General features: G+C 38.6%; 1 protein-coding gene across 2 annotated transcripts in view; it reads right to left on the bottom strand.

Annotated features, from left to right (window-relative positions):
* ANKUB1 (ankyrin repeat and ubiquitin domain containing 1) overlaps positions 1-26,416 on the bottom strand; it is a 554,771-nt gene that overhangs the window by 57,195 nt on the left and 471,160 nt on the right. The gene's annotated exons all lie outside the window — the stretch shown is intronic.

Raw genomic sequence — 26,416 nt, 5'->3', positions numbered from 1 at the left:
CATGACTGCTCAATCTGGTGGACTTCTTTGAGAAAGTCCTGAGGGCCATGGATGAGCATACTGGCTATTCTGACCTAGCTAAGGCATTTGATACAATTCCTTACTTTGGTATTATAGATAAACTCACAAAACTGGGCATAAATCACTACATCACCAGACTGATAGCCAAATAGTTCATGGGCAGGAGACATTGTTAGAGTGGAAGAATCCAGATACAGCAAGAGGACAGCTACTAGTGCTGTGGCACAAGGCTCAATGCTGGGATTTCTTGTGTTTGGAATATACTTTTCTGAAGTCAAAGCTTATATAGAAGGCCTTTGGCTGACTAGATTTGCTGATGACTGCAAGCTGGGGGCAATCACTGAATCCTCCAATGACGTAGAAGGGTCTGACTCAAACAAATAATAGGTGCCATAGCTATGGCCTAAAACTAAATGCAGAAAATGCTTAATCATATCCATTGGGAAGTCAGTTGCTCTTGCAAACTGAAACATCAATAGCATACCCCTAAGAGTTGACTCAGAGGTGAGAGATCTACATACACAGATAGATAGCAGCCAGAACTTTCACTGCCATGTGTCCACAGTGGTGAGGAAGTCCTTCTGTATGGCACAGCTTATATTTCCACTGTACTTGACCCTCATCAGACTAATAATGAAGTATCACACACATTTTGGCACGTACTTAACCAGGCACTTGCCACAGTAGCCTCAGATGTTCCTTCCAAGAAAAAAAATACAGGATGTAAACAACATGTCCTATACGGACAGACTAAATTCCATATCACTTTACTCTGTCTCCTACTGATTATTAAGGGGTGTCTATTCCTAACTTATATAGCAGTCTCAAATCCAGCCCTGATGGAACTGTTACACTTTCGCAAGACAAAATGCACAAGGATCACCCAATCTAGGGATCTAAACATGGTATGTGACACAAGTAAAACATGCTGGAGAGACAGATGTGTGTCTCAGAGATTACCCCTTCTCTGGAACAAGCTTCCTATTCAAGTAAAGCAGAGGCCTTCCCTGACCCTCTTCAAATACAATTTGGATCAATAGATGGGGAATTGTAAATTCAATCCTGGGGTTGCACCAATATCCCTTATGGACAGGGGCAGTCTGTAAAATACTCAAAGGCATAGGCACAAACCTAAGCCATCCTCTAGCCCTTATGGATTGAAAATCAGGTAAAATTCAGGTAATAAAGGCTAAGCTTTTTATGTCTCTCGAGTTATTAGCCTAGTAATCTCTTGTGAAGATATGAACAAATGAAATTCTAATGTCTAAAATTATTTACTGTCTGTAATCCTTAACGATTTACCAGCAAATCAAACATTTTATGAGGGACAAGCAAAAATATGAGAGTAAATCAAGACATTCTTCAAAATCAGGGACAGTGACAGGTATGCAGATACTAAACAACAGTCTCTGATCTGGTGTGGCAGTTCTAGTGTCACGCAATGTGTAGTTATTTGCTGAAATTAGCATAAAACTAGTATTGCTATGGCCTGTATGGGGGATCGGGTGAGGGATGTACAATGTCAGAGTAACAATCTGCCCATAATTACTGTCACAAACATCATCATGGTCATTATGTTTGCATGTGGGAGGGGTGTGATAACAGCTTAACCAGTCTAACAGATCAAATAAAAGCTTCTAGCTTTAATGGCAGTTAAAATCCTTTTATTGTAGGAAAAGTTAAAATCTTCATGTCAAGTTAAAATCTGATGTAGAATAAAACAGTCCCTATGTATTCCAAACGATAAGCGCTTTCGGTATCTTCTTCAGATCATGATCACAGTTCATCACAGTCACATAGCAGCTACTACATCTTCAGTGTGGATACTTTGTATATCAGACCAAAAAGATTGGATAATTTGAAGCCATCATAAGACTGGATACTTTGGAGCCATCATTTCGCTATGATATAACTGCATTCACAGCGGGAATATCTTTAAGTGCATTTAATTTAAGTACTGGAAATCTATGCAAGTTTTTTGCTATATATGTTGCACTTTTAAGTTTTATATCATTTAACCATACTACCTATTCTCCAAGAGAACTTTACTTCATTGGCCATTGTTGTACAGCACTTCATTTTGAATACTGAGTTTATAAAACTGGTCTAACAGCTTTTGTGTTATCCGATTGCTTCAAGGCTTGGTGATTTAAAAATAGTTTCTGTTTGTAAATTCTTGCATACACTGTTGGAAATTCCTTGGTTCTGGTTATTGTGATTCTCAAACAATCTGGAAATATATCGCTGATTGATAAGTATATTTCTTGGCATTTTAACCTTTCAGAGTTTTGCATTGTCTTAATTTTGCCTGACTGAATTGTTTTATATATTTTCTGGCATTGTTTTCTGTTTCGCATCTGTCCTGAAACTCTTCTCCCCCCCCCACCCTATTCTTGTGGTGTTGTTTTAGTTGGTGGCTTTGCAGTTGTTCGCCCCTACTGTGAATTTGATCTAGGACACCCCTCCCAGTCTGGTGTTTACTCTACTTAATACAGAGAGAACATTTGAGAAGGTCAACCCACTTAGGTTCTTAACCTCTGCTCCTCCTTCCTCTCTCCTTGCACTTTACTAAAAAAAAAAAAAAAGTGCACTTTATTTTGCTTTTGCCTCGTCTTAAAAGTACTCAATTGTATTTATTTATTCTACTGTATTTATTACTGCTTGGTAGTGGTCTGATTAAATTGTACCAGTTATTCTAAGCCTTTTGGTTTAAGCACTTGGGCTTCAGACCAGTTGTTTTACATTGATAAGGTTTGTGGTGTGCACTGTTGTGGTAGGACAGGTAGCTTACATCCTTCTAAATTGGGAATTGCTGACTGAAGGCTCAGTGTCTGTTATTCTAAAAGTGTATTAGTTCTGGTTTAAGCACTTGGGCTTCAGTCCAGTTATTTTCCATTAAGGAGGTTTGTGGTCTGCACTCTTGTGGGAGGAGAGGTTAGATTCTGCCCATCTGAGCTGGGAGTTTCTGGTTAAATGCTTATTGTGCCTGCTTATGTGAACTGTTTCTTTCTGAAATTGGTACACCTTGTTTGCTGTAGCATAGACTAAATACAGACCTGCTGAATCTAGCTTTGTTTGGATGACTTGAGCACTACTCCAGGCCATCGTTTTTGGAGAAGGTTCCCCTGCACCCTAGTGGGAGGAGTGTGCAGTTAGAACTTGTCTGATCGAAGACTGCTGGAATGGGACTCAGTTTTTAACTTTTTATTGGTTAATTTGTTTAAATCAGTTGCTCATTTGCTACTGTTATATAAAAAAAATACACTTTATGCATCGCCACTTAGCTAGGGTTAAATTATTTCTGGCGCCATAAACTCTACTCTTCAATTTTTCCCTTAGAACTAGCCAGTTTTTTAATTTTAGCACTCAAATCTGTTTCTTTGAGCTCAGCACTTGTTTAGAACTCATTGTAAACACTAAATAAGCTACAAATTTCTACAGCACTCAACTTTCCTCACTTGTCTAGAGTAAAACAGATTTTAGTACTTAATAGATAAGCACCTATCCAGGCATGTCTAAGGGTCAGCTCCCGGTGTTTTCTCCTGTCTATCTGATGAATCTGGGCATCTTGGGGCAATGCAGCAATTGTCTCATGTACACAGACAACCCTCTCCTTCTACCATGCAACACTACAACCTGTGAGAGATGCACTTATATAGCCAAACTGGAAGCAAAGCTCTCTTCACCCAAGACTGGACTAGACAGTCAAGAGGAGAAGGTAAACAATTGCACCACACCACACTCATCACATAGTCCCTCAAAACTTACACCACCAAAACACACACGTAGCAACACAAAACACACACCTACATTCTCAGAGGCTCTTAATAAAAATCTGCTCAAGCAACAGAGACCTCCAAAGCAGAAACGCATGCAACCTCCACCCCCCAACATAACCCAAATGACACATAGTCCACAAACTCAGAGTGCCACTCAACCACAGCCCATAAGGCATAACAAAGTACCCAACACTCTAGTCATAGGTGACTCTATAGCCAGGCACACTGATGTTCCATGCACCAGGCTAAACAATGAGAAAGTTACTGTCAGCTGCCTGTCGGGTGTCAGGATCCGTCAGCTAATGCACACACTCGGGTCACTCCACAACAAGTACAAATATCCATGTTGGTGTGAATGACCTGAGATGTACCTCCCTGGACTACATGAAAAGAGACATGGAGGAGCTCTCTGATTTTGTAGCCCAGGCAGGTATGACCCTAGCCCTGAGTAGCATCCTGCCATCACCCAGAATGATACTACAGTACAAGCACAAAATGGGTCTATATTAGAACATCGAAGTTTCACAACTTCGAATGTTCTAATATCGACCCCTATTAAGTGAATGCTTACAAAATCGAACATGCAGAACAGCGAATATTTTCCTAGGGAAAAAATTTGCTGTTCCAAAACACATACACACAACACAAGCACACCAAACAAACAGCAATCCACACACATACACCTAAAATCTTACATCTAACCCTGCACTAAACTGTACATACACCACTAACTATCCACTTACCTTAACCCAAACCCTAACCCTATGGTCCATCACTATCGCACCCTCACCTCACCCACCCCCTAACCCTAACTCACCTACCCTGCCCTAACCCTCACATCCACACAATCGCACACTTACCTGACCCACACCCTAACCCTAACTCACCTAACCCACCCTAACCCTCACGTCCACACAATCGCACACATACCTAACCCGTGCCCTAACCCTAACTCACCTAACCCATGCCCAATCGCACACTTACGTGAACCCAACCCATAACTTTCCACCACAGTGCTGAAAATAGCGAAGCTACAGAAACAGACAACCAAATTCTTTCCTTAGGGAAAAAATTGGTTTTCTGTAGCTTCGCTATTTTCAGTGTTCGCTAAATAGGGGTCAATATTAGAACATTTGCAGTTTTGAAACTTCGATGTTCTAATATAGACCCGGACAAAATGATTGACTTCAACAATTGGCTAAGCTTCTGGTGTCATTCTAAGGGGATCCAGTATTTGTCTGCCTGGGATGACATGATCAACAGACCACGATGCTTTGCCAGAGATGGCCTGCATCTGTCGCTCTTGGGATTCCGGATACTGGCTAAGGCTCTTGCTACCCCTATAGTGCCTTTTTAGGCAAGGTTCAAATGACAAATTCACCACCATAACCGGTACAAGCAAGAAAAATCTGAGGGTAATGCTACTCAATGCTAGAAGTTTAAACCTCAAAATGCATTCACTCGAGGTACTCCTTAACATGGAGAACATCGACATCTGTGCAGTGACAGAGACCTGGCTCAAGGCTCCAGAGAGCACCCCTGCATTACCAGGCTATAATTCATACCACAACTTTCAGCCACCTAACCTAGACCGAAACACTAAAGGTGGAGGCGTGTCCGTATTCATTAAGGATATCCGCACCTCCAGGCTAGTTGCTCAGCATAATGCATCAGAAATTATCCAAGTGCAACTAACTCTGGGCAAGACCGCAATCTAAATTGTAGCTTGCTACAGATCCCCCACCATGCCCCAGGATTCCCACTTCTCATTTCTTGATACACTGGAAAATATTAGGGTACAACCCAACACCCTAATAATGGGCAATTTCAACTACCCCACCATTAACTGGAAAAACTACTCATGTGCCAACTCTTTTGCTCACTGTTTTCTGGAATTTATAAATTCCAATGCCTTGGATCATCTTATTCACACAACCATTGGGGACAGCAATATTCTAGACCTGGTCATTATCAACATGTTCCACGCCAGAGGTCAATTCCTCATTGGTCAACTCCAACCACAAGCTAATCAGCCTAGACATGCACATCCTGCCCCCACCCCCCATTAGGGAAACCACCGTAAAAAATTTCTCCAAAGCCAACTTCATGTTTCTTAAGACAGAAGTGGCAAACTTCGCAACACTCATGCAGATGGATAATAGAGGTAAGACTGCTGAATCCTACACAAATGCACTTTACAAGCACTTATACAAATGCATGGATTGTGCTATCCCTAACAGAACCAAGATGCTATCCTCCAAAAAAAGGAAGCCAATCTGGTGGTCCCCTGCCATAAACAAACTCAACAATAGAAGAAACTGTTGCAAAAAAGAGTAAAATCCTATGACTGGAAGAACTCCCTGGTCAGCCTCAGTAGGAAGCTGAGATCCCTCATAAAATCCTCCAAAGTTAGTTATGAAAACAAAATCGCCACTGATTCTAAAGACAAACACAAAGCATTCTATAGCTATGTCAAAAATCTCAATGACAACACTCAGATCTGCTCTGAGTTACAGCACAATGGCACTAAATATACAGAACCAACTGATATTGCCAACATCCTGGCAGATAGGTTCAGTGCTAACTTTACCCCCCACCCCCTAAAGGGCCCATCTCTATACCAGAAGAATGCAAAGTTCCTGTAATCATGGCTGCACAGGTAAAAAACACACTCTCCAAAGCCAAGAACACAGCATCCATGGGACCTGACAGCATCCCAGGCTGCATTCTACATGAACTGCAGAATGAACTGGCACCCCACCTATGCACCATGTTCAATCATAGCCTCAACTCAGGCTTTGTGCCCACTGAATGGCGCACAGCGACGGTTATCCAACTCCACAAAGGGGGAGCCACCACGGACTCCTGTAACTGCCGCCCCATTAGCCTAACGAGCCTGGTCTTCAAGACCATGGAATGTATCATCATGGAACTTATAAACAAAGACACTGGTAATCTCCAAACTCTGGACCCCACCCAGTTTTGGGTTTGTAAAAGGCAGATCATGTCTCCTAAACCTGACTGACTTCTTTGAAGCAGTCACCAAAGCTGTAGACGGGGGTAAGGTGGTTCACACAGCCTATCTAGATCTTGCCAAGGCTTTTGACACCATCCACCACTCTGGAATTATAGATAAACTGACTAAACTTGGCATAAATCCCTATGTCACAAGATGGGTTGCCAACTGGCTCACTGACAGCAGAACCCACACTGTGAAAGTAGCAGACTCCAAATCCGACTTCAGACCAGTGACAAGTGGAGTATCACAGGGTTCAGTCCTGGGTCCTCTTCTGTTTGGTAGCTACTTTTCTGAAGTATAGGCTAACACAGAAGGTCTTTGACTAACGAAGTTCACAGATGACTGCAAACTAGGAGCCATAATTGAAACTCCTAACAATGTGGACAGCCTACAAAAGGGCCACACAGAGACAGTTGCCTGGTGTCAAAGCTATGGCCTCAAGCTCAATGCCAAAAAGTGCATTGTCATCCCCTTTGGTAAAAACTCTGTACCCATGAGCTACCACATAGGTGGTAGCCTACTTAACACCAAAAGTGGGATGAGACCTTGGGACACAGGTGGACAGTAATCTCTCCTTTGATAATCACAGCACCACAGTAGTCAGGAAATCCTTCTATGTGGCACACCTCATCACAAAAGGTTTCTCATCCAGGAAAAAAGAGGTCATTGTTACCCTCTACTTGTCACTGATTAGACCCATTATAGAGTACAATGCCCCTTTTGGTATGTACCTCACAAGACATCTACAACAACTGGAAAGGCCGCAGAAATACCTCACAAAGAGGATTACTGGCCTCAAACAGATACCCTCCAGCTTTACTCCATCCCATTTCGCATACTCAGAGGCGATCTCTGCCTAACATACAAAGCTATGTCAAACCTAGAGCTGTTGGACATGCTCCACTTAAAGAAATCCCAGTCCCTCTGAGCTACACGCTCTAGGGACCTAAACCTTGTTACCACAATAAACAGAACATGCTGGAGGGATAGATTCCTGTCTCAGAGACTTCCCATACTCTGGAACAAACTACCTATCTATGTCAAACAGAGCTCCTCATTGGCACTCTTCAAGAAAAATCTTGATGATTGAATGGGAAATAGGAAATTCCCCCTGGGGATCACCTCTGTGGCTCTGTTCGACAGGCGCACAGGAAAATAATTTTCTTGGGTGGCGAAAACCAGGGTACCTTTTTGGCTAGGCTTGTATAGGCCCCAGGGCCGATATCCTAGTACCTACCTATGAACCTATGAATAGTCTGTAGTGCATTTTGTACCTTAAAGAAAAAAATGCATTTATAATAGCAATGCTTTTAGAAAGCCTCTCTTGTGCATGAGCCTGATTTGTCACTCTGGAATTTTGAGAAAAGCTGATAAATAAGTTAGTTGGAGCAGTAGCCAGTTCTTGATAGATGTGCTTTGCTGCTATACAAAGACAAGCAAGGTTTTTTAAGCAGGTAAAACAGAGCTAATTGCTTCTGTTCATGTTTCAGTGAAGCACTGTCTACTTAACACTGTGGCTGATATTCATAGTCAGGTTGTGGGGTACATAGCATGCTAATGTGCCAAAATCCAGGATACACAGTTGGGTGTTCATAGAACCAGCTACTGCTAAAGGTAAACAAGGAATAAGGATGTGCAATGACAGCATAACAAACTGCAGATGGAGAGGTACTGTCTAATGAGGATGTAATGGGATGCAAGTGAGCATTTGGGAGAGCAGGTTTCTATTCATAGTTCTCAGGAGCAAAGGCATGTAAGTAGCTGCATTTATGTGTAAAGCCAAAAAGCATGCTGAAATTTATTGAGCTCCATTTGCTGAATATGCTTGGAGCAGCAACTGTAGTACATCATTGAAATGCAGTGTAGGTGTAGGTCATGCAATCAGAAATGCTGTTGGCAGAGGGTAAGACACCATCAGCAAACTGATAAGCAGCTGATTGGACAGCTCCATGTTGATAGAGACATTAGAATGGAATTAAAAACAGCATCCAGCATTCAAGGGGATTGGCCCAATAGAGTGATGCAAGAGTGAATGGTATGCTGTCCGAGAGTTGAGTCTGGGGAAGTAGTATCGACTTAGTGCCAAAGCTTTTCTTGGCATCCTTCTGCTACTGGCAGTATGTTAACAAGTACGTTAAATTAATTGTTAATGCCTCTTCCTTAGCTAATTTTTTTTTCCAAAATCTCTTTATTTCAATTTTCTTTTTTCAAATAATAACAACAATACGGTAACTCAAAAACACAAATAAACAATACAAATACCTATCTAAAAAAACAGACAACAATCTCGTTCAAAATTATACATATATATATATATATATATATATATATATATATATATATATATATATATATATACAATATATACACAAGAAGTCACTACATCGTCAAGTAAAGTATGAGAATTCTTATGTTCATTTGGTCTCATAAGGTATAGTTAGAATGGGGATAGTGTATATATAAAGTAAAAATAGAAATTTAACCATTTATTTGTATGTTTAGGGAAAATATCTAGTTACACATATACTAAGAAAAGGGAGAAGATGCAAGAAAGACTGGTTATACTACATTCATTTCTTATTTAAAAGTTAGCTTTTCATGACAATTTGTAGGCAAATTTTATTTGTCAAGAATTATATCTAGCAAGTAACCCCAATATTTTTGGTAATAGCATTTGTTTTTTGTTTTTGAATAAATTAATTTCTGAGATGAGATATATTTGATAGCAAGATTGCTAAAATTTTCCCATGTAATTGGTGACATGACATTCCAATTCTTTGTAATAAAGAATTTAATAAGGGCACACATCGTAATAAAGACATGTTTTAATAGTTTTGGGAGTTGATTGATATTAATGTACAATATAGCTAAGGGTTGATTTTTCATATCCCATCTTCTCTAATCTTACCCTCAAGGAACACCATAAGTTGTGTATCTTAGTACAGTTCCACATGACATGTACAATATCAGTTGTTTGATCCGGACAATGGGGACATATAGGCAAAAAGTTAGGATTGAATTTATTTAATTTAGATAAGGTATAATACAGATTGTCATTTACCATAATTTGTGTACATTGCGGTGGTGGTACTGCGGTAGCATTGTCGCCTCACAGTAAGATGCTGTTCGGTTCGATTCTCAGCTAGAGCGTCTTCTGCATGGAGACATGCATGAATGGGTGTACCTTCGATGAAGGTTGTGTGTCAGGGCTGGCAACTAGGCATGTAAAAATCTACTGCCAATCATTAGCGGACCGGAGTTCCGCTGTGGCGACCCCTAACCGGGAAAAGCCGAAAGACAACAACAACATTTACCATAATTTGTGTATATAACAGCTTCTTGAAAGGAATGAATTTGATTGTATTTTCAGTGGCTAGTTTCTTATTTTCTTCAGTCAGTGATTGATTTTTCATTTGTCAATAGTTTGAAAATAATAAAGAATTCTGATGTTTTGCACTCATTACAATTTTATAAGTCCTAGAAATTGTTTTCCCTTTAATCGCAAGATTTTCAAGTATTAATTTAACTAAATCTATGTTCTGTAAGTCAGTGTGTATTTGTGAGAATTTAGCATTTATAAGATGACGAAGTTGGTTAAGGATAATACTATATTTCATAGGAAGTTTGAGTTCAAGTCTCATTTGCCCCGTGTTAGAGTCTTTCCATTGGTATATATCCCATATTGTGTAGTCTTTTATCAGGGGGTAGTTTGTTAGATTTACTGGTTTATTATTTATTAGTAAATTAGGATTTAGGTGTAACGGTTGTATAAGGGTAAAAGCGTCAGCTAATTGCAATGATTTAAATAGTTTCTGTGTTGTAAGAATCATGTTTTTAATTAGTGGGTGTAAATTCTTCGTGTATATGCTAGCCTGGTTTAAATTCAAGAATGGTAAGGATTTGATACTACAGCCAAGGGATTTCAACTGTTCATACCAACTAAGACAAAGGTTTCACTTTTTCATTCAACAGATAACAAATTAGTTATTCAATTTAAAGTCGATTTTGTTAAATGCCTTTGTTAAACTTTTTTCAAGGATGTTTGTGTTTCAGATCTCCAAGGCATAATATAATACAATTTTTTCACACACATGACTAATCTTTTGAAAAATTATCTCTTTTTGAGTGCATAAATGCACTGAAAGTGAGGTTAGTACTGGAACAGATTTTTTTGTTTAATAGAAATACTTTGATACTGCCTATTATGAATGGTATGATATTTGGAAAGGTCTGTAAAAAAATTATTTGGTGATGTGGTTCTCCCAAGATCCCCTGAGAAACTTCAATTGCCAGTAAAGATCTGGTTGGATTCCAAGTCCTTGACCCTGAAAAAAATATATGATTGCTAAGTTTTGGAGAAATATCGGTCAATGGGTATAGTGTGCTTCAAATAAACTTTGCTGTATTGTTTTGCAGCTCACCTCAAACCAGCTTGACCACCATTGCTGATTTAATTATCATCTAAAGTTTCAAAGCACATGAAAGCATAATGTGTTTTATAAGTTTTTAAGTAACAGCTTAGGGAATCTGGATAATATATACTTTGCCTGTTTGAGTATGCTCATTATAGTTTGGAACGCAATGTTTTTTACAGGAAGGGAAGAGCCTATCCTAGTTAGAACTTAATTTATTATCCATTTAAAATTAGCATGCTTAAGTTAAAAGAAATTTATCTTAATTTAACAACACAGTGAGGCCTCTTAATATTAAGACTGAAGTTAAGAAAATATCAGATTGGTTTCTATTATATGACTCCATAAGAGACCTTTGCAATCAAGGACTGCTTTCATACTATTTTAGGGGTCTCATAGCTAATAATCAAGATAAAATTTCTAAACTGAACACTTAAATGGAACACTCACTTTGGATGGAACTTACAGTGATTTCTAACAGTATGAAGATTATGTAAAATACTTAAGTCTCCACATAATGACATTATTCAAGCTAAGATATTTCACATAGTCTTTTATATCCAGCTAGAATAGAGTATAAGTTTCAATCTGAAAACTGTTAGATTGGCTCTTGGCAACATGGTTGATACACTTGTCCAGAATAAATTCACTCTATGGAAAGATTAGTACACTTTGTTATTAACTTACATATAATGTATTGCCTTTGGAATCACAAACCTGGTTATTAGCTCATTTAAATCAGTCTATGAGGGTTTTTCTTGCTATAAAAATCTTTATTCTTAATATCTTTTGGGTTATCCTCTTTTTAACACCTTTATAAAATTATCACTTAAGACATAAGCAAACATACATTAATGGACAAGAAAACAAACCATATTAACATTTTTCAATATACATACATTATACATTGCATATCTTTTCTTTCTTCATAACTATCATTCATTGGTCCAACAGTACATAAATTGCTCAGCTCCTGCCTTATTGTAAACCTCACTCTTGCTGAACATTATTATGCATGTATTTATTTCTATATAATTTACTCCATTCCTTTTCTAAAGATCCCTTTGATTTTCATTTTCTGGTAATTACTTTTTTGACAGCCAAATGCAGAATTAAATTCAATAAGGCCTTACTATGTCTAGGCAATTCAGATTCTGTGTCCCAGCTCAAAAGAAACATTTCCTTTGTTATATCCATTTGCTCACCTAATATTTCTGACAGAGTACAATGTAGGGGATTTTTAAAGTCTGACAACGCTTTACACCCCCAGAACATATGCTCCCAGTTACATATTTCTTCTCCATCACAACTCCAACATTTGCTATCTACCTGAGGAAAAAATCTTAGAAGTCTGCTTGGGCTATAAAAATACCCATGCAAATACTTCCAAGCAAAAATCCTAAATTGTCTGGACTTTGTTACATCGTTTGGAGCCATACATATGTCATTCCATTGTTCCCTTGTAAATTGTTTTTCCAGTGTCCCTTTCCAATCTTTCTAACACCATTTGATTGATTCTTATAATTACTGTGCAATATTTTATATGGTCTACTAATTATCCCTTTTTAACAGTGGCTTCTGTTCTAGATTCAACTAAAAACTATACCAGAGCAGATCTTTCTCTTTGCCTATACTCTGATATCAATCTCTGGTAGGGAATGCAGTCTCTAGCCTGTAATCCAAATGTCTTCTTGACCTCATCCCACTGTATTACTTTTCCTCTGTTATTATTTGCTCCCAATACCTTTATGCCTTTGCTAGCTTTCTCCAGTAAATTCCAGCACCCTCTTACCTATTTTCTGTACCCCTACTTTCAGTCATCCCTATTGGCAAAATCTTCTTTCTCCATTCTTGTGATGGCTTAGTTCTTAGTATAGTTTCTGCTACTATATGCATATAATTGTATGTATGGTTGTTATTACTTTCCTTAAGGATCTACATCCAAAATCCCACTCTCTCCTTATTTCTTGAACTACCCCCTGCTTCATCATCATCCCTTTCCACTTTGAATTATAACATTCTGCTTGGTTCTGTGTATGAGCCTTAACCTTGTATTTCTAAAATATCTCTTCAAATTCAGATAATTCCAAACCACCTTGTTTTATTAGAAGGATCAGTTTATCCCACTTAACTCTTCCCCACAGATAAATTCCTCCAACTCTGTATTAATTATTGTCCAGAATTTCTCCCCTGGTTGATAAAAATATACATGACCCACATATAAAAGTAAACAGAATAAAACCATTTTCACTGCTTGCATCTTACTATCCATATCCATAAACAAGAGCTTCTATTTTTTCAGTTTTTGTATTATCTTTTGCTTAGTGTATTCCCACGTATTCTTAGCTGCCATAAAAGAAGGTTTTTTAATTCAAGCTCCTAAATACTTCATATTATCCATCCATCCATCCTCAACCCTTTTCCCATTTTGTACATGGGGTCAGGGTGTCACTTCCGCAGTGACAATCATCTTGAGCCAAGGTTTACACTGCCGGGTGGCTAGCCATGCTGCTGTAGTTAATTCGCACCACTCACTTGCACACACACTCTCATCTACAGCCAAGTCAGAGTATCCAATCCACCTACCGCATATCTTTGGAATGTGGGAGGAAACCAGAGCACCTGGAGGAAACCCATGTGACCGCAGGGAGGACATGCAGACTCCGCACAGAAGGCACCCCAGCTGAGATTCAAACAGGAGAACCTCTTGCTGTGAGGTGACAACAGTGTCCACATAAATAAATGTATTGCTCTACCAATTTATGTGTGGGTACATAATTTATGGTTATAGCCTTTGTTTTACCTTCATTTATTTTATATCCTAAAAAAACTGAAATTGTCTCAAAATGTTCCACAGCACCAAAATGTCATTTTCTGGATTTATTGGGTGTAAAATAATATAATCTGAAAATAAAGCCAACTTTTCTTGACTACCATACCTATTATATCCTTGGATTCTAAATCCTTTATTTTGTTTGCCAATGGCTCTAAATATAAAGCAAATAACAAAGTAGAAAGAGGATACCCCTGCCTGGTTCCTCTGTTCAAACACAAGTTATCAGAGAGGAACCGTCCCACTTTAATTCTTGCCTTCAATCCTTCATTTATCCTTCTAATTAACCTTATTATTGTATCAGTGAATGCAAATGTTTCCATTGCCCTGTTCATAAAATTCCAGCTTACTCTATTGAATGCTTTCTCTGAATCAAGACCCACCAACAATCTATGAATTTTGTGCATAGGAAGTTATAATTATTATTATTGGTTTACTAGCAATAATGCAATCAGTTTTATCATCCTGGAACCAAAAACTTCCAAATAATGCTCCTGTGCATTGTTGTGGCAGTTATCCTGACAACATAAATGTCCACTAGAGGTAACAGCCCAGGGACAGGTGGGTATGATGAAGTAGACATTTTAGTTCCAATAAAGTTATGAATAGGACTCATGCATTTTTCTGAAGTAAGATGTTGTATAGAAAAATAACGAAGTATGATCTAAAAAAAAAGACATTAAATGAGCATTGGCTGACATGTTTAGTCCATAGACTGATTCTGGAGGATTGTATGAATTTCCTATACCACTGGATATCAAGATATATGTAGCTGTTAGTATTCTAGCTAAAGGGACCATTTAAAGGCAAACAGTGAAACCCTTTGTCATATAAGAAACATCAGCCTGCAGAATACTAAAGGTATTTTGCAAAAAATTTCTGCTACTTATTGATGAGCATATCTGTGTCCCTCATACTGCAGAGAATAGTCAGTACGATGGGCAACTTCTATGGCATTGCTCGCTTCCCTGAAATACTGGGAGCTATTGACTGCACACCATACCTCTCAACTGTACAGATATTCACAGAATGTCCAGATTTTTGCCTCATATTTTTGGTCCATTTTTCATAAAATTATGGTTTTCTGGAAAATCAGTGGCAAATAATTAAAGACTGAAGTTAGAAAATAATGACAGACATTTGAGTTTTAGACATCACACCCTACAGAAAATTCATGCTAATGCAAAACCTGTTATTCTATCAAATTTCTAAGTTTGTAAGAGCAATATTTAAGAATTGTCCCTATTTTTGGACCTTTGTCCAACTTTTATTTATGGCTTTGTCTAGATTTCTTGCTCTAAGAGGTTGAGAGATATGTTGTACACCCGGTGTACAGTGGCCAATATGGGGTCCACTGACAATGGAATATCAACAGGGAGGATTTCATCAACTACCTAGTAGTTTGCAACACATAGGGGTTGTTAACCCGTGTCTCAGCACAGCACCCTGGCAGTGTCCATGATTTCCACCTATGACTTCCTAGTCATCTCACCACTGATTTCTGCATAGCAACATTCCATACAGCAATTAGTAAGTAAGTACAAGTACACTGGCAGTCCCATCTCTCTGTACCTACAGACAATATATGTTCTTGTGTCACCCCTCCCCCATATCCCTGCTGGGTTTTAGATAATGCAGGATATCCACTCAAGCCCTGGTGGATGACATCTATAAAGCGTCCACATACTGTGGCTGAAATGCAGTACAACACCACAATACAACCAAGAACATAACAGAGTCAGTGTTTGTCATGCAGAAATCTCAGTTCCATTGCTGAGACATCCGTGCAGGACACTGTAGTACACCACTGCCACAGCCCACAGACTATTTAGCATACCACATGTGGCACAAAATAATTACCAAACAGGTGCAGCCTATCCCTTAGCCCCTGGAACCTCAGGACACACATCAGGCCATGTCACAACCACAGCAACAAATTCTAATGATGCCAGAAGACAGTGGCCACATGACATACCTGAGACAGCACTGTGCATAGTATATGGCAATGTACATGAAGCAGCAATGCCTAGCCCACCAATTTAGGTCCTGCCAGGTATGCAATGGCAGTGATCACACATAGAACAAAGTGATACATAAAATGTGTATCAGGCATATTCACTAAAACCACACATGTGAGAGGATGGAGTTGGTGACAGCCATCATTACTTGCATTAATATTTATAGACATGTTGACATGGCTGAAAACACAACTGGGGGGATTACAAGTCAATAAACAGAGAGACATGGGACTCTTAGAAGGGAGACATATGTGATATAGATAATTTAAACTGTGGACAAGGTGGGTGAGCCAGTGCATGATTGTACTGTGGGGTCACTGCAGTGGGTGCATGTGGTGGGACTAGAGTCCCCTTGTGACTCTGATGTAGTGGTACTGGTACTTGAAGAACTGGACCTGTACTTGATTTTCCATTGAAGTGTTTTGTCCCTGAAGGCTATGTCCTATGGGCTCCCTTGATATGGGGGTGGCAGAATGAGATACCAATACTGTTACAGATGAAGACTGTGCTCCCCATGATGGCCTCCCTATGTAGCCACACTGAGTATGCCCACTGCTCCAGCTATGAATGACTCTGCGAGATAGAGCAGTGAGAATGGCAATCTCTGTCTTCTAGTTAGACAATTGTTAGACACTGTGTCAAAGTATGCCATCATAGTCTTCATGGTACTTATGATAGCATTGTCCCTGGACTCTACTATATTCTGAAAGGATGAACAGTGATGGCAGATAGTAAAAGAAACTTGTGCGAGATATGGTCGGGAGTGAACACTAGCCACCAGTAATATCTCCTCAGTATCCCGCCTGAAAGGCAATTAGAAAAACAAATAAATATGATGTGAGTCAGTGGAAGGCTAGATGCCAGGGATATTTCTATAATATTATACTTGAAAGGCACATAAACATGACATGGGTTGGGGGAAACACTAGACACCAGGTATATTCTATGTAGCATGTCTTAAAGGCACTAAAAAGATTCAAGGATATTAGTCCGCTGCACCACCACTAGACACCAGTGAAGATGTGACATTAATTAACTTTTTTTTATTTTTTGATTAGGTTTTACATTAGAAAGGGAGGATGCTTCAGGCCCTGCACCCTTGACACATGAAACAGCACAATTAACCAGCTACACTAACTGAGATGCTAGTGCAGTTAGGATTTTCTTCCTATACAGTAATGATTTGGGGAGAGTATTCAAGTATTGCAACAGTTCTTGAGTTACAACAGAGTAGGACAAGACACCAATAAGTATACCTTTCAGCCTTATGGAACAAGTAATTGCTGGACAGTTGAGAGGTATGCCTATAAGAGGCAACAGCTGGATTATTGTGTAAAACCAGGGACATTTGAGAAGGATGGAGGTGTGTCTGTTTAGAGGGTAGGTTTCAGGCAAAAGTCAGGAAGAACAAGAGATTTTTGAAATGTGACTTGGAGTCAGTTTAAAAGTTAATAGAGCAACATGTCTAGCCTCACCGTGCATTTTCTGCACAATACAAAGTATTAAAGTCTAATATCTGACATTATTGAATGACTGTACTCATCCATAATTTCTGAGATTAGGACAGACATGACAGGGGGCATCGGGGACTTTTGATAACTCAATGACAGGTATGAGGTATGTGGTGTGCTTGTGTGTGCATGCTTGCATGCGTGTGTGTGTGTGTGTGTGTGTGTGTGTGTGTGTGTGGGTTGGTTTATGTGTGAATGTCTGAATATGTGTATGTATGTGGGACAGAGAATGGAGGGGTGCCATGGCCACCCCAATACATCAGCCACCAGCATTAACTACCATAGGAAGCGCTGGTCTGCACTCAGGGTAGTTAAAGGTGATTCAGAGACATGCTTGTTAGCCAATAATGTGGTCTCTCCTCATTGTGGCTAATGTGTCTCTGAAACAAAAAATAATATGCCACAGAACAGGACATTTTTACTGCAGTCCTTAATGTGAGTGCTGGAGTCCATTTTGAATCCCCAAATTATGTCTACATTATCACCTTCCAAGACATGCATAACTGTTTGTGAAAATAGTAGAATTTTAGATTTTTTTGTGAGGGTAAACACAGTTAGGAATGTACATTAATATTTGTTACTTTACTACTCTTTGAACTACTGATATTACTTTAAAGCATCTCATGAGTTACATGGGTATTACTATCAAATACTAACCTACCGATAGTACTTTAAAGCATCTCATGAGTTACATGGGTGTTACAATCACATACTAACCTGCTGATAGTACTTTAAAGCATCTCATGAGTTACACTGGAATTACAATTACACACTAACCTATTGATATTACTTTAAAGCATCTCATGAGTTACACGGGTATTACAATCACATACTAACCTACTGATATTACTTCACAGCATCTCATGAGTTACACGGGTTTTACAATCACATACTAACCTACTGATATTACTTTAAAGCATCTCATGAGTTACACGGGTATTACAATTACATACTAACCTACTGATATTACTTTAAAGCATCTCATGAGTTAAACTGGTATTACAATCACATACTAACCTACTGATATTACTTTACAGCATCTCATGAGTTACACGGGTATTACAATCACATACTAACCTACTGATATTACTTTAAAGCATCTCATGAGTTACACGGGTATTACAATCACATACTAACCTACTGATATTACTTTACAGCATCTCATGAGTTACACGGGTATTACAATCACATACTAACCTACTGATATTACTTTAAAGCATCTCATGAGTTACACTGGTATTACAATTACATACTAACCTACTGATATTACTTTAAAGCATCTCATGAGTTACACGAGTATTACAATCACATACTAACCTACTGATATTACTTTAAAGCATCTCATGAGTTACACTGGTATTACAATTACATACTAACCTACTGATATTACTTTAAAGCATCTCATGAGTTACACGAGTATTACAATCACATACTAACCTACTGATATTACTTTACAGCATCTCATGAGTTACACGGGCTTTGCAATCACATATTAACCTACTGATATTACTTTACAGCATCTCATGAGTTACACGGGTATTACAATCACATACTAACCTACTGATATTACTTTACAGCATCTCATGAGTTACACGGGTATTACAATCACATACTAACCTACTGATATTACTTTACAGCATCTCATGAGTTACACAGGTATTACAATCACATACTAACCTACTTAGATTACTTTACAGCATTTCATGAGTTATATGGGTATTACAATCACATACTAACCTACTGATATTACTTTAAAGCATCTCATGAGTTACATGGGTATTACTTTGTATTACAGTCACATCAGTTCTGATGAAGCCTGGTGGTTCCGGGTGAAAGCGCTTAACCTTGTGGTTTGTTTTGGTGACATTGTGTTACATTGTGCCTTACGTATTGCTCTGTGGATTTGCAATAAACATTTTTGGCTCTGCTGTCCTGCTTGGCCTTGAAGTTCCTGATTATTTGCATATTGTATGATTGTTACACATTTGGCTGCCTTGTGCATGCCATTTATGAATATATGAAGTAACTGGGGTCCTATTATTGACTCTTGTGGCACTCCTGTTTGTACTGGCAGGTGAGTAAAGCAGCACTCCTGCCATTTGAAAGGTTGTGTATGGCTGTTGAATTAACTAGAAAACCATTCTAATCATCTGATGCTTAGTCCCAGTTGTAAGAGCTTGTTAAAGACAAGAGGGTACGATATGGTATCAGATGCCTTCAAGAGGTCATAAATAGGAAGACAACAGAGTTGCCCATAATTCTCTTTTGGTTGGCTGTGTCTATAAAACACAATAATGCAATTTCAGTGCTGTGGTAGGGCCAGAATCCATGTTGTGAGGAGGTGGGGGTGGGGAGTGTTTGTCTAGCAGAAAGTTTAGGATTTGATGATGGATACATCTTTCTAGCACTTTACAAAGAGGTGGAAGTATTATGATAGACTGATATTTTGAAACTTTGGTGGAGGTAATTCCTTTACGTATTGGTATAATATAAAAGGTTTTCCACTTTGTTGGAACAAATGACTCTTGTAAGGACCTTCTGTTAATATAGAAACTGTGGAGCTTATTCCATCTGCTTATAATTTAAAATAGTCTTCAGAACATTATCTGATACTACTATAGTAGGTTTTACTTTGTGCAAGTATTTCTTTATTGTAGTAATCAGGATTGTTTCAAATGAGAAGTTATTTGATTAGTACTGCAGTCTGAAGTGAGAAGGTATGTCTGCAGTCTGATGGCAGCTGTGAGAGCATGTAGCTATAAAGTGCTCATTGAAATTGCAAGCTACGGTGGCATTAGTTTCAATGGAAAAAGGATTGGGGGGTTGTTATCTGGCTATAGGAGATTTTTGTAGCAGACTAGAAAATTTTGGAATTACTGAAAGTATGCTGTCTGTGAAGCAGTGTAATCGTTTTGTCTAAAAGTACCTGTTTTTAGTGAGATTTCTTAGGACCCAGTAGCTTTGATAATTATCTTGTTTTTTTTTTTTTTTACACTTACACAAAGTATTATCCCTAGTTTGTATTAATTGTTTTGTTTTTCATTTCATCCAGGGTACAGTTATCACTCTGACCTGCCTATATCACAGAGGTGCTTGTTGGTTTAAAACTTGTGGAAAGGTGGTACTGCAGTATGAGACAGTATCACCTAGTAGGAGTGTTTTAGTAGGATCCAGTTGCAGTTTTTCAGGGTCTCAATGAAAGTGTTCTTGCTGACGTTGATAAGGTTTCTTTCAAACTTTAGGTTGCTGGTCATTGCTGATTTTTAAGAAGTCTCTGATTACTTAAGCTGGATAGTTGCTGGCTGCTGCTAAGTGTATCAGAGAGTATTCTAGCTTGTTTTATTCTATTTTTTTCAGGGTTAGTGGATTATATGCAATCCAGAGTTCTTGTATTCCTGGAGGTTTTGTCATACCTTGGTGGATATTTAATACTTAGTGGAAGGTGCTAGTACCTCCATCAGACCAGTCTATTTTAAGGTAACAGCTTAACATTATTAGTTATCCAATAGAGTATACCGTCACCTATTATTCATATTGCCTTATGTGAATTTAAATTAAGATGGGTTATTATTAGTTCTTCAGAGTCATATTTTGGTTCTTTTGTAGGGGTATATTGCTATTTCTAAGGTGGTAAGAGACATTATTGGCTACCCTTCCTGCATGTGTAGTGATTTGGTCATTCCTTAGTATGTTTTATCCAGGTGGAAATATTTCTTCATCTTTGATGGAGGATTTTAACCACTATTTAGTTAGTGCTATTATGGGGGGGGGTCAATCCAGGCATGAAGTTCTCTAATTGCATAATTGCATCATAGATCCTGCATGCATTTATGCAATATATCTCAAAGACTGCGTGAGCTGCTTTGCTAGGTTTTGTTTGTTGTGCTTTTAGAGGGACTGTGGCTACAGTTGTTGTTGTGTCTTTTGGCTTTTCCCGGTTAGGGGTTGCCACAGTGGAACTCCGGTCCGCTAATGATTGGTAGTTGATTTTTACGTGCCGAGTTACCAGCTCTGACGCACAACCTTCAACGAAGGTACGCCCATATTCACGCATGTCTCCACATAGAAGACACTCTAGCTGAGAATTGAACCGGACAGCATCTTACTGTGAGGTGACAACGCTGTTCTGAACATACGATAATTTAAAGGGAACCCATATATATATATATATATATATATATATATATATATATATATATATATATATACATATATACATATACATACACATGTATATATGTGTGCATATATATCTTCTTCTTAAAATACCTAACTTCCCTAACCTCCTCTCCTGAATCATCTGGGTGTCCATCAGGGCGTTTATTTCTGTTAACCCTGGAGAGGTCTGAATTTTCCACCTTTTGGTTATTGCCTTCTTTGCTATTAGCATGATTAACCATATCAAAAACTGTTGTGATTGGGGAATATCCTGATTGTTGAGAAGACCCTGAAAAAAATGGGTTTTGACAGGTTTAAAGCCTGGGCTGTAATGATATGTGCTGGATTTCCTACCTGTATTTTAAAGTGGGCAAGTCTTTCACACTCCCAAAAAATATGGTCCCATGTGCCCTGTGTTCCTGTTTGGCATCTCCAGCATGCTCCCCTAAAAATAGCAGCCAGTCTTGCCAGGGTATATGTTTGCATTTCCACCAGAAAATTTCATATTTTCTTGATTTAAGGGAAACCCATGGAAGAGAAACAACCTTTTCATTATGGTTACCAGCTATTTCTGTATTTAATATTTAATATTGTTTCCCACCTATCTTTTCATTTCTTTCTTCATTCTAGTAATTTCTAACTGGCTGAGCGCCCTACATGTACAGCATGGCAACCCTGTGGCGTACGTTTGTTCTCTTTGGACATTAACTGCTCATTGGATTAAGTGAAACCATTTTTTCCTGTTTTTGTTTGAACCAACCCTTTGAAGCTAGTTGCCAGAGCAGTCTCTCATAGAGTAAACGTGCTCTGTCAGGAAGATTATATCTTGGCCTATTTGATTCCCAGCTTATAGGATGGTCATTTTCTAGCAGCTGGTGCCAGTACTGAATCATTGTGTTTTCATCTGTCTAGTACACATCATACTTGGTGTCTTCAGTTTTCTTCCTCTGACTGTCCTGTAGGCATACGATCCATTTTCCAACTTTTCAATAGATTCTGCTTAAATAGTTTATTGAGTGCCTTCTTCAGTTTTCTTAGCTGTCCCAAATGAGGTGGGGTCGGGGGAGAATCTCTTTTTTCCCCCAAAGAAAAGCTAATAGATCCCTTGACCTGATATCTGATTCTTTTTTCAATATCTTTTTCCACCTGGCATTATAGTTCCTATCTTGTCAATGTGCAAAGTACACAAGTAGGGTAGCCAGTTCAAACATAGTAACATCCAATATCCCCAATCCTCTTATGTCTTTAGATAATAATAGCTTTTCCCAGGATACTCTAGGTCTAGCTCCTTACCAGATGAAATTCCTCATCAGCTTCTCTATAGCTTTTCTCTCATGGGAAGGTATAGGCCAGCAGAAGGCCTTGAAATAATACAGTAGTGTTTACAACATGTATAAATTACAGACCTGTCCACTTTGGTCCAGTTCTATGTTTAGTCTTCTCCAGTCTTGGAGGTTTTTAGTTATTTTCTCTTTGATCCTACTCAGTGTTAGTCATCCATATTGTAAGGCACTGTCTGATGCTAATCTAGGAAATTTATTACTTTGAATATGGCTGCTTATCTGCAGCATTTGTGTTATTTGTATATCAACCTTATACTCATAATCTTTTGAAAATGGCTCTGTTATCCCCCAAAGGATATGTAGTCATCCAGTGAATGTGACATTGTGAGGAGTACTTCAGCTGTAAAGAGAGTAATCTTAAGGTGAAGATTCCTCCAATAATGTTACCTAATGTCATACCTCTCAACTTCGTGGCCCAAGAAATCTGGAAAAAGCCTGAAATAATGGGGGAGAAAGGCCAAAAAATAGGTACAGATTTTAAATAATGTTCTTGCAAATATAGAAAGTCAATAGAAAAACAGGTTTTGTGTTAGCATGCATTTTCTGAATGATATAAAATTTGAAACTCAAATGTGTGTCATTATTTCATGACTTCAGTCCTGATTTACCAGAAAATCATACATTTTGTAAAGAACAGACCAAAAATATGAAACAAAAATCTGGACATTCTGAAAAAATCTGGACAGTTCAGAGGTATGCCTAATCTCTAAGTTTCTTATCTTTTCTGCTAGGGGCTCTATATGTACTGTGAATAGGGCTGGGGAGAGGGGGCATCCTTGTCTAGTACTCCTAGATATAGAACATTCTTCAGATAGATTTGCATAGATCTTGATTCCTGCACTTGGCCTCTTATATATCCCTTTTATCAAGTCTATTAAAGACTGGAAGAAGCCCAATGATATTACAGGGAAGCCAGTGTTGTTTGCTTCTTGTATTATCATAACGCTTCAAATTAAGTTGCCTGAGGTCTGTTTATTTTGTACAAAGGCTGTTTGGTCTGGGTTCATGAGCTTAGGTACTACCTTGTTTAATCCTCTTGTTAAAATGGACATAAATAGTTTATAGTCATGATTTAAGACTGATATAAACTGGTAAGAGGAAGTTAAAGATGGGCCTTTTCTCTCCTTGTATATTGGGGATATTACAGCTTTTCAGCATGATTCCAGGACTTTCCATTCACTCAGTACATTGTTAAGAAATGCATGCTGTATGGGAATTGTGCCACCACCCCCCCTAATATCTCCCACATATCAACTGGCAGCCCATTGGGACCTGGGGACTTTCCTCTCTTCATTTCTTTCAAGGTTTCTGCTATTTCAGTTGGGGTTATTTCATGCATTAATCCATCTGCTTCATCACGTTCTAGCATAATTCATAATTGCCCCATCTCTAAGAGTGACTGTTTGCTCAGATGAGTATAGAGCAGAGGGTTCCCTATTAATTATTCAAACTTTTTAAAGTTCGAATGTCATATTGTCGACACCATATAATCAAACATAAAGAGTTTGAAGGTGAAAAGCAATGGCTCCATATGGCACAGAATGGGAAAATTTCCCTTTTCTGCACTGAAGTGCTATCTCGGAGTTGGTATATTTAAGTAGGGGGGTGTGAGGTGCAGGGGGGCTTGCCCCCCTGCTCAGAGCGTTTCGGTAAGTTTTTTTTTTTTTTTTTTAATTTTTTATTATAAATTCGATGTTTCAAACTTCGCTCATTTGTTGTTGAACATATGACGTTTGAAGTTTTAAAACTTCGTATATATATATATATATATATATATATATATATAATATAGACCCGAGCAGAGTAATATGTTTCAAATACCTTAAAAATATCTGTAGTCTTGGTAACTAACCCCTTATGGAGGTGAGGGCCCTTGCATAATCTTCTTGCCTCAAGCGTTGTGCCAAAGCTGTGATTCTTTTAGGGGAATTGGAGAAATATATCCCTTGGATTAGATCCTATCTAATAAAATTCTTGCATCTTCCACCCACCCCCACCCATATCTTGTGTTTTTTTCTGCTGCCTCATAGCTTTTATATTAACTTGTGGCTCCGTAGTTTTCTAGATCCCCAGTTTTCTGTTGCATCTCTTCACCATTGTCAAATCTGTGTTTTTCTTTGGGTAATGTCTTGTTGTGTCGTATGACATAGTTTCATTTAAGTTTTGCCTTACTACATTCCCACATTTCACCAGTGGTCTCGTGTCCTGGGAATTATCCCTTGGATTACCTCTTTTATTTCCACCTTATACTGTTCATTTTCCTCTACATATGCTATCAACTCTCCATTGCCTAAGGGAAGAGCCAATATCGAGCTTGGACATAGGCAGAACTAGATAAGAGTGGTCAGAGACCTACGGTTTTGGTTCAAGTGGAGTACATATCTTCCCCTGTTATAAAAATCTTGTCTATTCTTGACCATTTGCTATGCCTAGCAGAGAAAAAGGTATAGTCCCTATCTAGTGAGGGGTTCTTCCATAAATTCACGAGTCCTACCTGGGGAAACATGTCCCTAGTGCCTCTCTCTCTGCTCTTGATAGTCTTCTGTCCCTTAGTTTTCCCTGCATCTCCTGATTGGTATACATCTGATTCCAACCCCCAATATTATGGGATCATGCCTTCCATAAAGTAGATGACTGACAGCAATAGTCCTCTGACCTCTTTGCCTCTCAGCTCTAGGAAGTATATATAGTGCTATCGCTGTTATATGTGTTTGATATACTGTCTCTTTGATTCTTTTGAATATTTCAGATGGGTCCTCCACCTTCCCAAATACCTGCAAGGCTAATTATCTCCACATCAAGAGGGCTGCCGCTCTTCCTCTTGCTTCTCTGTATGTTGCTTCAGCTGAAACAGAGAAACCTCACCTATTCAACTTCTGATGTTCTTGCGGTGAAAGATGAGCTTCCATTTTTTTTTTCCATTTTCTGTTTGCATTGTGCGAGGAGGGAGATGCTTATCCTCAGGGCAACAAGTCGAGCTTACAAGATTTTGAGACAGTTGATAGGTTGTTATGGTTGATAGTAGGATTAAAGGGGGTAGCACAGCCAAGAGATAAAGAAGCATATTCTAGCTAAAGCACACAGAGGTGATGTTTTGGTTTTGGAAATTATAAGAAGTTGGTTATGTTAGTGAGCTGAGGATCTGTTTGTACAGGATTTGTCTAGTTAGGAGGCTATTGAGATTGTTTAGAATTTGTTATATTAGTTGTAGTACAGTGTTTGAGGTAACAGAGGTAGTGACATTAAAGGGGCTGGTCATGCAGCATGCAAACTAGGGAAGGGTTGAACGGGAGGGAACTTGAAATGGAAGCCATAGTGCTGG

This window comes from Protopterus annectens, chromosome 4.part1 (genome assembly GCF_019279795.1).
Source record: "Protopterus annectens isolate FY-2018-M chromosome 4.part1, PAN1.0, whole genome shotgun sequence".
Lineage (NCBI taxonomy): Eukaryota > Metazoa > Chordata > Ceratodontiformes > Protopteridae > Protopterus > Protopterus annectens.
This window is presented reverse-complemented; position numbering and strand designations above follow the sequence as displayed.